Here is a 12,369-nt window from a genome sequence, read left to right on the forward strand (position 1 = left end):
AGGCTTTCATTGTGTGAAAAAGCCGGACGCGCCGGATCCAGCGTGTCCGACTTTTTCGCCGGAGACAAAAAATGTTACAGTAGCCGTTTTTTCCTGACGCCGGATCGCGACACATTGCCGGATCCGGCGAAAACCGGATGAAACGCATGGCCATCCGGCGCGATCCGGCGCAAATGCAAGTCAATGGGGGGGAAACCGGATCCGGCATTGCATTTCGCCGGATCCGGTTTCTGTCAAAAGCGCCGGATCACGCCTGACGGCGAAAACCTGATGTGTGAAAGAGGCCTTAGGAGGTGCTGGTCAGGTTTTCATTATATTTTACGACTGGAGGTTTGACTGCCTCCTACCTGATTTTGCCTTACTCCCATTAACCTACAGGTGATTTTAATCAGTTCTACTTGCTCATTTGAAATGTAGGCTCATAGCCCGACAGACATGTTTGTCCATTTAACTGTAGGCTCATAGGTCAAGAGAGGTATGTACAATAGGTTAGGACCCATCAGACAAGGGTTCCCTTGCCATGGTTGATGGGCACACATGAATTTATGAGCTGAGAACTTTCACTTTTTTGTAAGTACATCTTACTGAGTAGTAGCATAATTTACAAATAATGTTATCAGTGTTCACATCTATCTTAGCTAATATAGCGTGCTGTTGTGCTTCCTTTTTATATATAATGCAGTCATTGCCTCTTGCACCTATTCACACTTTGAAGGTGCCTTCCAGGTTGTTCTTTATGTCAGTATCTATCTATCTATCTATCTATCTACCTGTGTTTGTGCTATATATGAATAATCTGCAATATTTATTATATTAAAATCCATTTAGTAATGCTTTCTCAGCACCATTAGTAGAATTAAAAGCTTCTTTGTTACGATTTGCATAATACTGATATTTCTATATGCTTTTTTTTCTCAATCAGCTTTTGCTTTTGATTATTTTGCAAGCATTAAAAAGTAAGACTGGGGCTGTACTTTAATACAAGTGCCCGTTGGCTTAGAAGGAATTATAGAAAAGTAGACCAGGCTTAAACAAAAGACAAGGACTTGATACCAAGCTACATTTTGCAGTCAGAAAAGATGAATACATTGGTATTAAAGTTTAGCAGATATAGTCCGGATAATCTTTCAATCAGATTAATGAGGAAATATATTGCATGGTCCCTACAGTCACTTTTTTTCTTTTCCCAGGACAATATGTGATTTAAATCCCAAATGCCTGTTTTCAGCATTACAATATCCTTTGATAATGGTGTCTCTTGCATAAAGAGAGATAAAAATAAAACCGTCCCTCTTGATTTCTCAGTTTAGATTTAAAGTACATTTTCTATTTCTTGCCAAAGTTGAAGGAGATTCTATTGAGAAGCGTCACATTTAATAAGACAAAGAGAATTTCTAATTATGCTACCTGTCAAGATTGGAATCTATAGAACAGCAAGTGCAATATTGAGGAATCAAAAGAAAGGATTGCAAATGCTCCAGTTTACTTTGGTGTATGATTACTATTTGCACTCAGATATTGCTAAATGTAAATCAAGCAAATACAAAGCTGCTTTCTTAGAGGTAAACAATGAAATGTCAGGTTTTCACATGACAGTCTTCATTTCACAGTTCAAGTCCAGATTCTAGTTTGCAGCATTGAATATTATGAGAAAAGTCACACATTGCTTAAATGTATGTTACAATGTGCTGGGTATTATTCAAAGTAAATGACTATTCAAAGATCATTTATTTACATGTATATGGCATTTATGGAATTCTGAAAACAATACCATATATAAAGGGGATACAAAAATACCACATCCTAGATATCTCTGAATGAAATATTTCAGTTGCAAAGTTTAATTCATTGCATAGTGGAATGTGTTCAGAACGATAAAACATAACAATTATGAATGTAAATCAAAATGAATATCCCATGGAGGTCTGGATTTGGAATGATACTCAAAATCAAAGTGGAAAATCAAATTACAGGCTGATCCAACTTCAGTGGAAATGCCTCATGACAAAGAAAAATGCTCAGTATTGTGTGTGGCCTCCACGTGCCTGTATGACCTCCCTATTGTACAATGCCTGGGCATGCTCCTGATGAGGCAGCGGATGGTCTCCTGAGGGATCTCCTCCCAGACCTGGACTAAAGCATCCGCCAATTCCTGGACAGGCTGTAGTGCAACGTGATGTTGGTGGATGGAGCGAGACATGATGTCCCAAATGTGCTCAATCAGATTCAGATCTGGGGAATGGGTGGGCCAGTCCATAGCTTCAATGCCTTCATCTTGCAGGAACTGCTGACACACTCCAGCCAAATAAGGTCTGGCATTGTCCTGAATGAGGAGGAACCCAGGGCTAACCATTCCAGCATATGATCTCACAAGGAGTCTGAGGACCTCTCATCTTGGTACCTAATGGCAGTCAGGCTACCTGTTATGAGCTCATTTTCTGCTCCACCAGTTGAGAGTTCCCCTTCCATTCTCCCTCTGGTGGTGACAGGAGGTAGAGAGGTTGGTTTAAGTGGTAGTGATTTGCCACCTGGTGAGGAAGATAACGATTGGATCTCTGGAGGATCAGAATGGATATAAGACAGCCGACGCCCTATCCTAGTGCTGGTGATTCAGTCTGCTTCTCAGGTCTATGACTCAGCTCTGTTCCAGTCATCTTAAGATAAGTTTGTTTTTTGCTAATGTTCACACTTGCTCTTGTTGGTCATTTCAGTTTTTTGTGTGGTCAGCCAGCCCGGCTGAGCTTTGCTGAATTTCCACACTTATTTGCCAAATTGTCTTTTTTTTCCCTTATTAGATTGGCCTCTTTTTGCTCTGTCTCAGAATATTTCAGAGTGCTGATATAGTGGGAGAAGTCTAGTGACTTCAGGATTAATTTTGCTATCAGTTGTGTTGGACATTTTTGTAGGGTTTTTGGCAGATTGCAAACAGTTTCTTTCCTTTCCTGCCCTTTGTAGTTAGTTTGTCCCCATCGTTAGCTCAGCCTATTTTCCTGCCTTTGTTTGTGTTTTCATCTGGTTTAACAGTCAATACATGTGGGGGGGCTGTCTCTCCTTTGGGGTCTGCTCTGGGGCAGTTAGTTTTCCTATTTTCCTAATTTAGGCTTATTTAGTTTTCCGGTTGAGACGAGGAGTCTAGTACCACCGTAGGAACGCTTCACGACTGCTGCTAGTTGCGTGTTAGGGTCAGGGGTCTGCTATCTGCATAGTTACCAAACTCTTTGGTTTTCTGAGACTTAGCTTGTTTGTTTTTTATTTCCTCCTCGGCTACCCGTTCATAACAGAATCACCAGCCATACCGTAGATTCTAGGGTACTCAAAATCAGGAAAAAAGAAGGAAAAAAAAAGGAAAAAGTGTCAGAATTTTTTTTTTTCTGTATGCATTTTTTCCTCTTTTTCTCTGGGGCCGTAGGAGGATTTTTTTTTTCTTAATGGAGATTAAGCAATTGTCTGATCGTGTGGAGCAGCTCGCTGCTGAAGTGCAGGGAATTTCCGCCTATCTCGCTCCATCACATGCTGTTGACCCCAAGATCCCTACTCCTGATGTGATTTCTGGGGACCGGTCTAAATTTTTGAATTTTATGAATAATTGTAAATTATTTCTTGCCTTGAAGTCTAACTCATTGGGGAGCTCTGCGCAGCAGGTTAAAATTGTCATCTCCTTGGTGTGCGGTGATCCCCAGGATTGGGCGTTTTCTCTGACACCTGAAGATCCTATTCTGACTAATGTGGATGCATTTTTTCAGGCCTTGGGGTTGTTGCATGATGAACCTAATTCCGTTGATCAAGCTGAGAGAACCCTGTTGTCATTAAACCAGGCTCAGGATCCTGCAGAGTTATATTGTCAAAAATTCCGAAAGCGGGCGGTCCTTTTTGCATGGAATGTTAGTGCATTGGCAGCCCTCTTTCGGAAAGGTTTATCAGAGACCGTAAAAGATGTTATGGTGGGATTTCCTGTTCCCTCTGGTCTGGATGGCTCTATGGCATTAACCATTCAAGTTGATCGGCGTTTACGTGAACGTAAAAATACGCGGGAGGCGCTGCCACCTTTTGAACAAATGTCTGAACCTATGCAATGTGATGTGGTTTTGTCTAGGGTGCAACGTTGGGAGTTTAGAAGGCGTAATAAGCTGTGTTTTTTCTGTGGCGACGCCTCTCATACTATTTCTGCCTGCCCTAATTTAGAGAAACGTTTTGCACCCACATTTGCTGTGGGCAGTATACAACCTAAGTTCCTTTTGGCAATTACTCTGATCTGCTCCTTGACCACATTTTCCACTAAGGCTTTTGTGGATTTAGGAGCAGCTCTGAATCTGATGGATTTGGACTTTGCTAAATGTTGTGGTTTGTCCATGACGCCTCTGCAGACACCTATTCCTTTGAGGGGTATTGATGCCGCTCCTTTGGCTGAGAATAAACCTCAGTTTTGGACCCAGGTTATAATGCGAGTTGCCCCAGACCACCAGGAAAATTGTAAATATTTGGTGCTGCATAATTTGCATGATGCTGTTGTTCTGGGGTTCCCCTGGTTGCAAACTCATAACCCATTTTTGGATTGGAAATCTGTGTCTGTGGTGAGTTGGGGTTGTCAGTGTGTTCTTAGGGATGCTCCTGTTTTCTCCACCTCTCCTCACTCTCATGATATTCCTGATTATCTGGCTGAATTCTCTGATGTATTTAGTGAGAGTAAGTCTGCGTCTTTGCCCCCTCATAGGAGTTACGACTGTGCAATTGAGTTGATGCCTCGGTGTAAATTTCCCAAGGGTCGGCTTTTTAACTTATCTGTACCCGAACATGATGCTATGCGATCCTATATTAAGGAGTCGTTGGAGAAGGGTCATATTAGACCATCTTCGTCACCTTTAGGTGCTGGGTTTTTTTTGTGGCCAAGAAAGATGGTTCATTAAGACCGTCTATTGATTATCGTTCCCTTAACAAGACGACGGTTAAATATCAGTACCCGTTACCTCTGATGTCTGATTTATTCTCCAGAGTTAAGAGTGCCTGCTGGTTTACTAAGCTTGACCTTAGGGGAGCGTATAATCTTATTTGCATCAAGCACGGGGATGAATGGAAGATGGCGTTTAATACTCCGGAGGGACATTTTGAGTACCTGGTGATGCCTTTTGGGCTCTCCAATGCCCCTTCTGTCTTCCAGTCCTTTATGAATGATATTTTCCGAGACTTTGTGGATAAGTTTTTGATCATCTATCTGGATGAAATTTTGATCTTTTCTAGTGATTGGGATTCCCATGTGGAACATGTCTGGACTGTGTTTCGGATTTTGAGGGAGAATTCCCTGTTTGTTAAGGGATCGAAATGTCTCTTTGGTGTACAGAGGATTTCATTTTTGGGATTTATCTTATCTCCATCGACTATTGAAATGGACCTGGCCAAGGTAGAGGCCATTTATGATTGGGTTCAGCCTACTTCTTTGAAGGCTCTTCAGAAGTTTTTGGGTTTTGCTAATTTCTGTGGTAAATTTATAGGTAATTTTTCTAATATTGTCAAACCACTGACTGATCTGACCAAGAAGGGAGCTGATGTGCTGAATTGGTCTCCTGAGGCTGTCTCAGCATTTCAGGAGCTTAAGCAGAGGTTTACTTCAGCTCCAGTTTTACGGCAACCTCATGTCTCACTTCCATTTCAAGTGGAGGTAGACGCTTCTGAGATTGGTGCAGGAGCTGTTTTGTCCCAAAAAGACCCTGTGACTTCTAAAATGAATCCCTGTGGCTTCTTTTCTCGAAAGTTCTCCCCATCTAAATGCAACTATGACGTGGGGAATCGGGAATTGTTGGCCATGAAATGGGCATTTGAGGAGTGGAGACATTGGTTGGAGGGAGCTAGACATCAATTTGTGGTCCTCACCGATCACAAGAATCTGACTTATCTGGAGTTGGCCAAACGCTTGAATCCTAGACAGGCTAGATGGGCCTTGTTTTTCACGCGTTTTAATTTTGTGTTCTCTTTTCTTCCGGGCACTAAGAATGTTAAGGCAGACGCCCTTTCTTGGAGTTTCTTTGCTGATTCTCTTAATGTGACCGAGCCTACTACTATCCTAGGTGAGGGGGTAGTTCTTTCTGCCATTTCGCCCCCGATTTGAGACGCGCCCTGGAGGAATTTCAGGATGATAAACCTGAGCGTTTCCCTAATGGAAGATTGTATGTTCCGGACCAGTGGAGAAAGAGAGTGATGTCTGAAGTCCATTGCTCCGCATTGGCTGGTCATCCAGGTATTTTTGGTACCAGAGATTTGGTGAGTCGGTCGTTCTGGTAGCCTGCCTTATCTCGTGATGTCAGGAATTTTGTACAGTCCTGTGGGACTTGTTCTCGGTCTAAACCCTGTTCTCGTTCTAGTGGGTTGCTGATGCCCCTGCCAGTGCCCAAGGGGCCATGGACCCATATCTCAATGGATTTTATTTCTGATCTTCCTGTCTCTCAGAGAATAACTGTTATCTGGGTAATTTGTGATAGATTTTCTAAGATGGTCCATCTTGTACCACTCCCAAAGTTGCCATCTTCCGCTGAGTTGGTACCCTTGTTTTTACAACAGGTGGTTCGGTTACACGGGATTCCTGAGAACTTTGTGCCCGATAGGGGGGTCCAGTTTGTTTCCAGATTTTGGAAAGCCTTTTGTTCCAATCTTGGAATTTAGTTGTCCTTCTCCTCTGCGTTTCATCCCCAGACCAATGGGCAGACTGTGAGAACAAACCAGACCCTGGAGTCTTATTTAAGATGTTTTATATCTGCTGATCAAGATGATTGGGTCTCATTTTTGCCCTTGGCCAAATTTGCACTGAACAATAGAGCTAGTTCTGCCACCTTGATGTCACCCTTTTTCTATAATTTTGGGTTTCATCCTCGATTCTCTTCAAGGCAAGTGGAATCTTTGTCCTGCCCAAGTGTGGACACTGTGGTTGTTAGAATGCAGCAGATATGGGACCAAGTGGTGGATAAATTGTCACTCTCTCAGGAAAAGGCCCAGCGTTTTTCCAACCGACATAGGACCGTTGGTCTCCAGTTTAAAGTGGGTGATATGGTTTGGTTGTCGTCTTAGAATATTCCTATGAAGGTTGCATCTCCAAAATTTAAGCCAAGATTTATTGGACCTTATAGGATTTTGGAGATTCTTAATCCTGTTTCTTTTCGACTGGCTCTTCCAGTTACGTTCAAAATCCATAACGTATTTCACAAATCACTGTTGAAGAGGTTTGTTAAGCCAGTAGTTCCTATGGCGGCACCTCCAGACCCTGTGTGGGTTAAAGGCAATATGGAATATGAGGTAGAGAAAATCTTGGATTCTCGTTTTGTTAGACGGAGACTCCAGTATTTGATCAAATGGAAGGGTTATGGCCAGGAGGATAATTCTTGGGTCTCTGCCTCTGATATTCATACCAATAAATTGGTTTGTGATTTTCACCGGACCCATCCTGATCGGTCTGGTGGCATGGATGAGGGTTCGGTGACCCCTCCTGAAGGGGGGGTACTGTTATGAGCTCATTTTCTGCTCCACCAGTTGAGAGTTCCCCTTCCATTCTCCCTCTGGGAGACAGGAGGTAGAGAGGTTGGTTTAAGTGATAGTGATTTGCCACCTGGTGAGGAAGATAAGGATTGGATCTCTGGAGGATCAGAATGGATATAAGACAGCCGACACCCTATCCTATTGATGGTGATTCAGTCTGCTTCTCAGGTCTATGACTCAGCTCTGTTCCAGTCATCTTAAGATAAGTTTGTTTTTTGCTCATTTCAGTTTTTTGTGTGGTCAGCCAGCCCGGCTGGGCTGTGCTGAATTTCCACACTTATTTGCCAAATTGTCTTTTTTTTTGTCCCTTATTAGATTGGCCTCTTTTTGCTCTGTCTCAGAATATTTCAGAGTGCTGATATAGTGGGAGAAGTCTAGTGACTTCAGGGTTAATTTTGCTATCAGTTGTGTTGGACATTTTTGTAGAGTTTTTTGGCAGATTGCAGACAGTTTCTTTCCTTTCCTGTCCTTTCTAGTTAGTTTGGCCCCATCGTTTGCTCAGTCTATTTTCCTGCCTTTGTTTGTGTTTTCATCTGGTTTAACCGTCAATACATGTGGGGGGCTATCTCTCCTTTGGGGTTTGCTCTGGGGCAGTTAGTTTTCCTCTTTTCCTACTTTAGGCTTATTTAGTTCTCCGGTTATGACGAGTGTGAAAGCACAACCAGCATTCAAAAGTGACCAAAACATCAGCCAGAAAGCATTGGTACTGAGATGTGATCTGTGGTCTCCACCTGCAGAACCACTCCTTTATTGAGGGTGTTTTGATAATTGCCAGTAATTTCCATCTGTTGTCTATTCCATTTGCACAACAGCATGTGAAATTGATTGTCAATGAGCGTTGCTTCCTAAGTGGACAGTTTGATTTCACAGAAGTTTGATTTACTTGGAGTAATTTTCTGTTGTTTAAGTGTTCCCTTTATTTTTTTGAGCAGTGTATAAATACAGTGTCCTGCAATTATATATACAAATATATACAGTTTCTTGAAAAAGTGCTGTATTCATATCGGTGAACTTTCCCACATTTTTCACATTTTACCCACAAGCTTAATTGTATTTATTTGGGATTTTATGTGATATATCAACATAAATTACCAAGTGTTTGTGAAGAATAAAGGAAATGATACATGTCTTTCTAATTATTTTAAACATTTTAAGCTGAAAATTGTGGCTGTCATTTGTATTCAGCCCCCCAAAGTGTGGTAACCTTAAATAAAATCCTGAGTGACCAATTGCCCCCAGAAGTCATATAGTAAATTTTGTATACCTGTGTGTGAGTGATCAACTAACACCTGAAAATATATATAAAAAAGTGAATTTGCTCAACTCCCACTATACTTAAAAGGAACAAGGACTTATTTAGGAACTCTAGATGTTTCTTTATAATATACAGTAATCAAACATGAAAAAGGGTGTGAAATGGCACAATACTTCTATTGTCATGAGGCAAAGTATCATCCAAAACCGATTAAGTTTATTATTGACATTAAATGGTATATCTTATCACATAATCACTTTTTGTACAATAACGATACTTATCAGTAGCTGTGGGAATCAGGTTTGCTTTTAGCTATGCTACCCTCTATATGAGTGAGTGTGAACAATGTGCCATCTACCTGGGGGGCGTGTTGAGAGGGTATCTTATTTTATGGCGACACGTCATTGATGACATTATTTTCATTTGGAGCGGAATGAAAAACTCCTTTAAAAGTTTTTTTAATGAGATTAATAAAAATGACTTCCATTTGAAATTTACGCCAACCTACAGCTATTCAGATATTAACTTTTTTTATTTAGATATTTTCATTGATAATGGCTTTCTGTCTACTAAATGTTATTGCAAGCTGGTTGACTTGAATATCTACATTGCCACCACTAGCTGCCATCTACCAGACTGGTTGATTAATATATCAAAAGGCCAATTCACTAGACTATAGCATAATTGTACGCACACCAAAGAATTCAGGATTTACTATTTGACCTTAGAGAGAAATTTGTGGCTAACATGTAATCTAAAAATTCAAAAAAATTGAATAATTCCACAGTTGTAAAAAAATAAAAATAAATTACTATTACAATACTACAGGAAGAATTAGTGAATATTCCAATCATCAAGCAATATAATGTGCAAACTGGCTCTTTTAAAAATATCATAAAGAAATTTTTTAACAGTGTGACATCACACGCCGCTTGCTCTGGAATGCAGCTTTTTCAAGTTTCAGGTGAGTCAGCGGGCATCCATGATTAACTTTTCCAGAATGGACAAATCCAAAGGTATCTACCTATAGAGGACTTCACATCAAAGCAGTGAGTTTTGTCATGGACAATTGTCTTGAAAGTGCTTGCGTGCTTAAGCATTTGTTACTTGCCCACTTAATTAAAGCATTATGGTATAACATCTGTCTATTGGTGTCAGCCATCATATTGAAGGTTGTTTACAGACTGAGGGACAGCCAAGCTGATGTGAGCCATTTCATATTCATCCCCCCCCCTCAGGGAGCAGGATACCAGACTGCAAGGTTTAGATATTTCTGTAAAGCCTCTGTTTGCTGTTATCTGCTGTGTAGCATCCTGCAACATTTCTTTAATGGTACAGATTCTGCTTGCTGTCATCTGCTGTTTATCATCCTGCTACATTTGCTTTAATGGTACAGCCTCTGCTTGCTTGCTGAACTAATTGGAGGAGTGGGGGTAGTGACTGGGACTACATAAGACCCATAATCCTGTGTTGGATTGGAAATCTGTGTCTGTGGTGAGTTGGGGTTGTCAATGTGCTCTTGGTGACACTCCTGTTTTCTCCACCTCTCCCCAGTCTCAAGATGTTCCTGACTATTTGGCTGATTTTTCTGATGTATTTAGTGAGAGTAAGTCTGCGTCTTTGCCTCCTCATAGGAGTTATGATTGTGCAATTGAGTTGATGCCCGGGTGTAAATTTCCCAAGGGTCGGCTTTTCAACTTATCTGTACCTGAACATGATGCTATGCGATCTTTTATCAAGGAGTCATTAGAGAAGGGTCATATTAGACCATCCTCTTCACCTTTAGGTGCTGGGGGTTTTTTTGTGGCCAAGAAAAATGGCTCATTAAGGCCATGTATTGACTATCGCTCCCTTAATAAGATCACTGTTAAATATCAGTACCCGTTGCCCCTGATTTCTGATTTATTTTCCATGGTCAAATGTACTTGTTGGTTTACCAAACTTGACCTTAGGGGGGCGTATAATCTTATTCACATCAAGTATGGGGATGAATGGAAGACGGCTTTTAATACTCCGGAGGGACATTTTGAGTACCTGGTGATGCCTTTTGGGCTCACTAATGCCCCTTCCGTCTTCCAGTCTTTTATGAACGATATTTTCCGGGACTTTGTGGATAAGTTTTTGATCATTTATCTGGATGATATTTTGATTTTTTCCAGTGATTGGGATTCTCATGTGGAACATGTTCAGGCTGTGTTCCAGATCTTGAGAGAAAATATTCTGTATGTTAAGGGATCGAAATGTCTCTTTGGTGTACAGAGTATTTCGTTTTTGAGATTCATTTTGTCCCTGTCTGCTATTGAAATGGACCCGGCCAAGGTACAGGCCATTTATGATTGGGTTCAGTCCACTTCTCTGAAGGCTCTTTAGAAGTTTTTGGGTTTTTCTAATTTCTAGCGTAAATTTATAAGTAATTTTTCTGGTATTGTTAAACCACTGACAGATTTGACCAAAAAAGGTGCTGATTTGGTGAATTGGCCTTCAGAGGCAGTCTCGGCATTTCAGGAACTTAAGCGGAGATTCACTTCTGCTCCGGTTCTGCGGCAACCTGATGTTTCACTCCCATTTCAGGTGGAGGTAGATGCTTCTGAGTTTAGTGCAGGAGCCGTTTTGTCTCAAAGGGATCTGGTAACCTCTAAGATGAATCCCTGTGCTTTCTTTGTTTGAAAATTTTGCCCATCTGAACGTAACTATGACGTGGGGAATCGGGAGTTGTTGGCCATGAAGTGGGCATTTGAAGAGTGGAGACATTTGTTGGAGGGAGCTAGACATCAAGTTGTGGTCCTTACCGACCACAAAAATTTGATTTATCTTGAATCAGCCAAGCACTTGAATCCTAGACAAGCTAGGTGGGCTTTGTTTTTCACATGTTTTAATTTTGTGGTCACCTTTCTTCCTGGCACTAAGAATGTTAAGGCGGACGCCCTTTCTAGGAGTTTCTTTGCAGATTCTCTTGATGTGACCGAGCCTACTACCATTCTAGATGAGGGTGTGGTTCTTTCCGCCATTTCACCCGATTTGAGACTTGCTCTGGAGGAATTTCAGGAGGACAAACCTGAACAATGCCCTGTGGGGAAATTGTATGTCCCTGACCAGTGGAGGAAAAGAGTGATGGCTGAAATTCATTGCTCCGCGCTGGCTGGTCATCTGGGTATTTTTGGTACCAGAGATTTGGTGAGTCTGTCTTTTTGGTGGCCTGCCTTATCTCGTGATGTCAGGAATTTTGTGCAGTCCTGTGGGACTTGTTCCAGGTCCAAGTCCTGTTCTCGTTCAAGTGGTTTGTTGATGCCCCTGCCTGTGCCCCGCAGGCCATGGACCCATATTTCAATGGATTTTATTTCTGATCTCCCTGTCTCTCAGAGAATGACTGTTATCTGTGTGATTTGTGATAGATTTTCCCAGATGGTCCATCTTGTACCACTCCCGAAGTTGCCATCTTCTGAGTTGGTGCCCCTGTTTTTACAACAGGTGGTTCATTTGCACGGGATTTCTGAGAACATTGTGTCAGACAGAGGAGTCCAGTTTGTTTCCAGATTTTGGAGGGCCTTTAGTTCTAAACTGGGAAATCAGTTATCTTTCTCCTCTGCATTTCATTC

Source organism: Dendrobates tinctorius, unplaced genomic scaffold (assembly GCF_039654945.1).
Source record: "Dendrobates tinctorius isolate UK_male_01 unplaced genomic scaffold, ASM3965494v1 ptg000165l, whole genome shotgun sequence".
In the NCBI taxonomy this organism is placed as follows: Eukaryota; Metazoa; Chordata; class Amphibia; order Anura; family Dendrobatidae; genus Dendrobates; species Dendrobates tinctorius.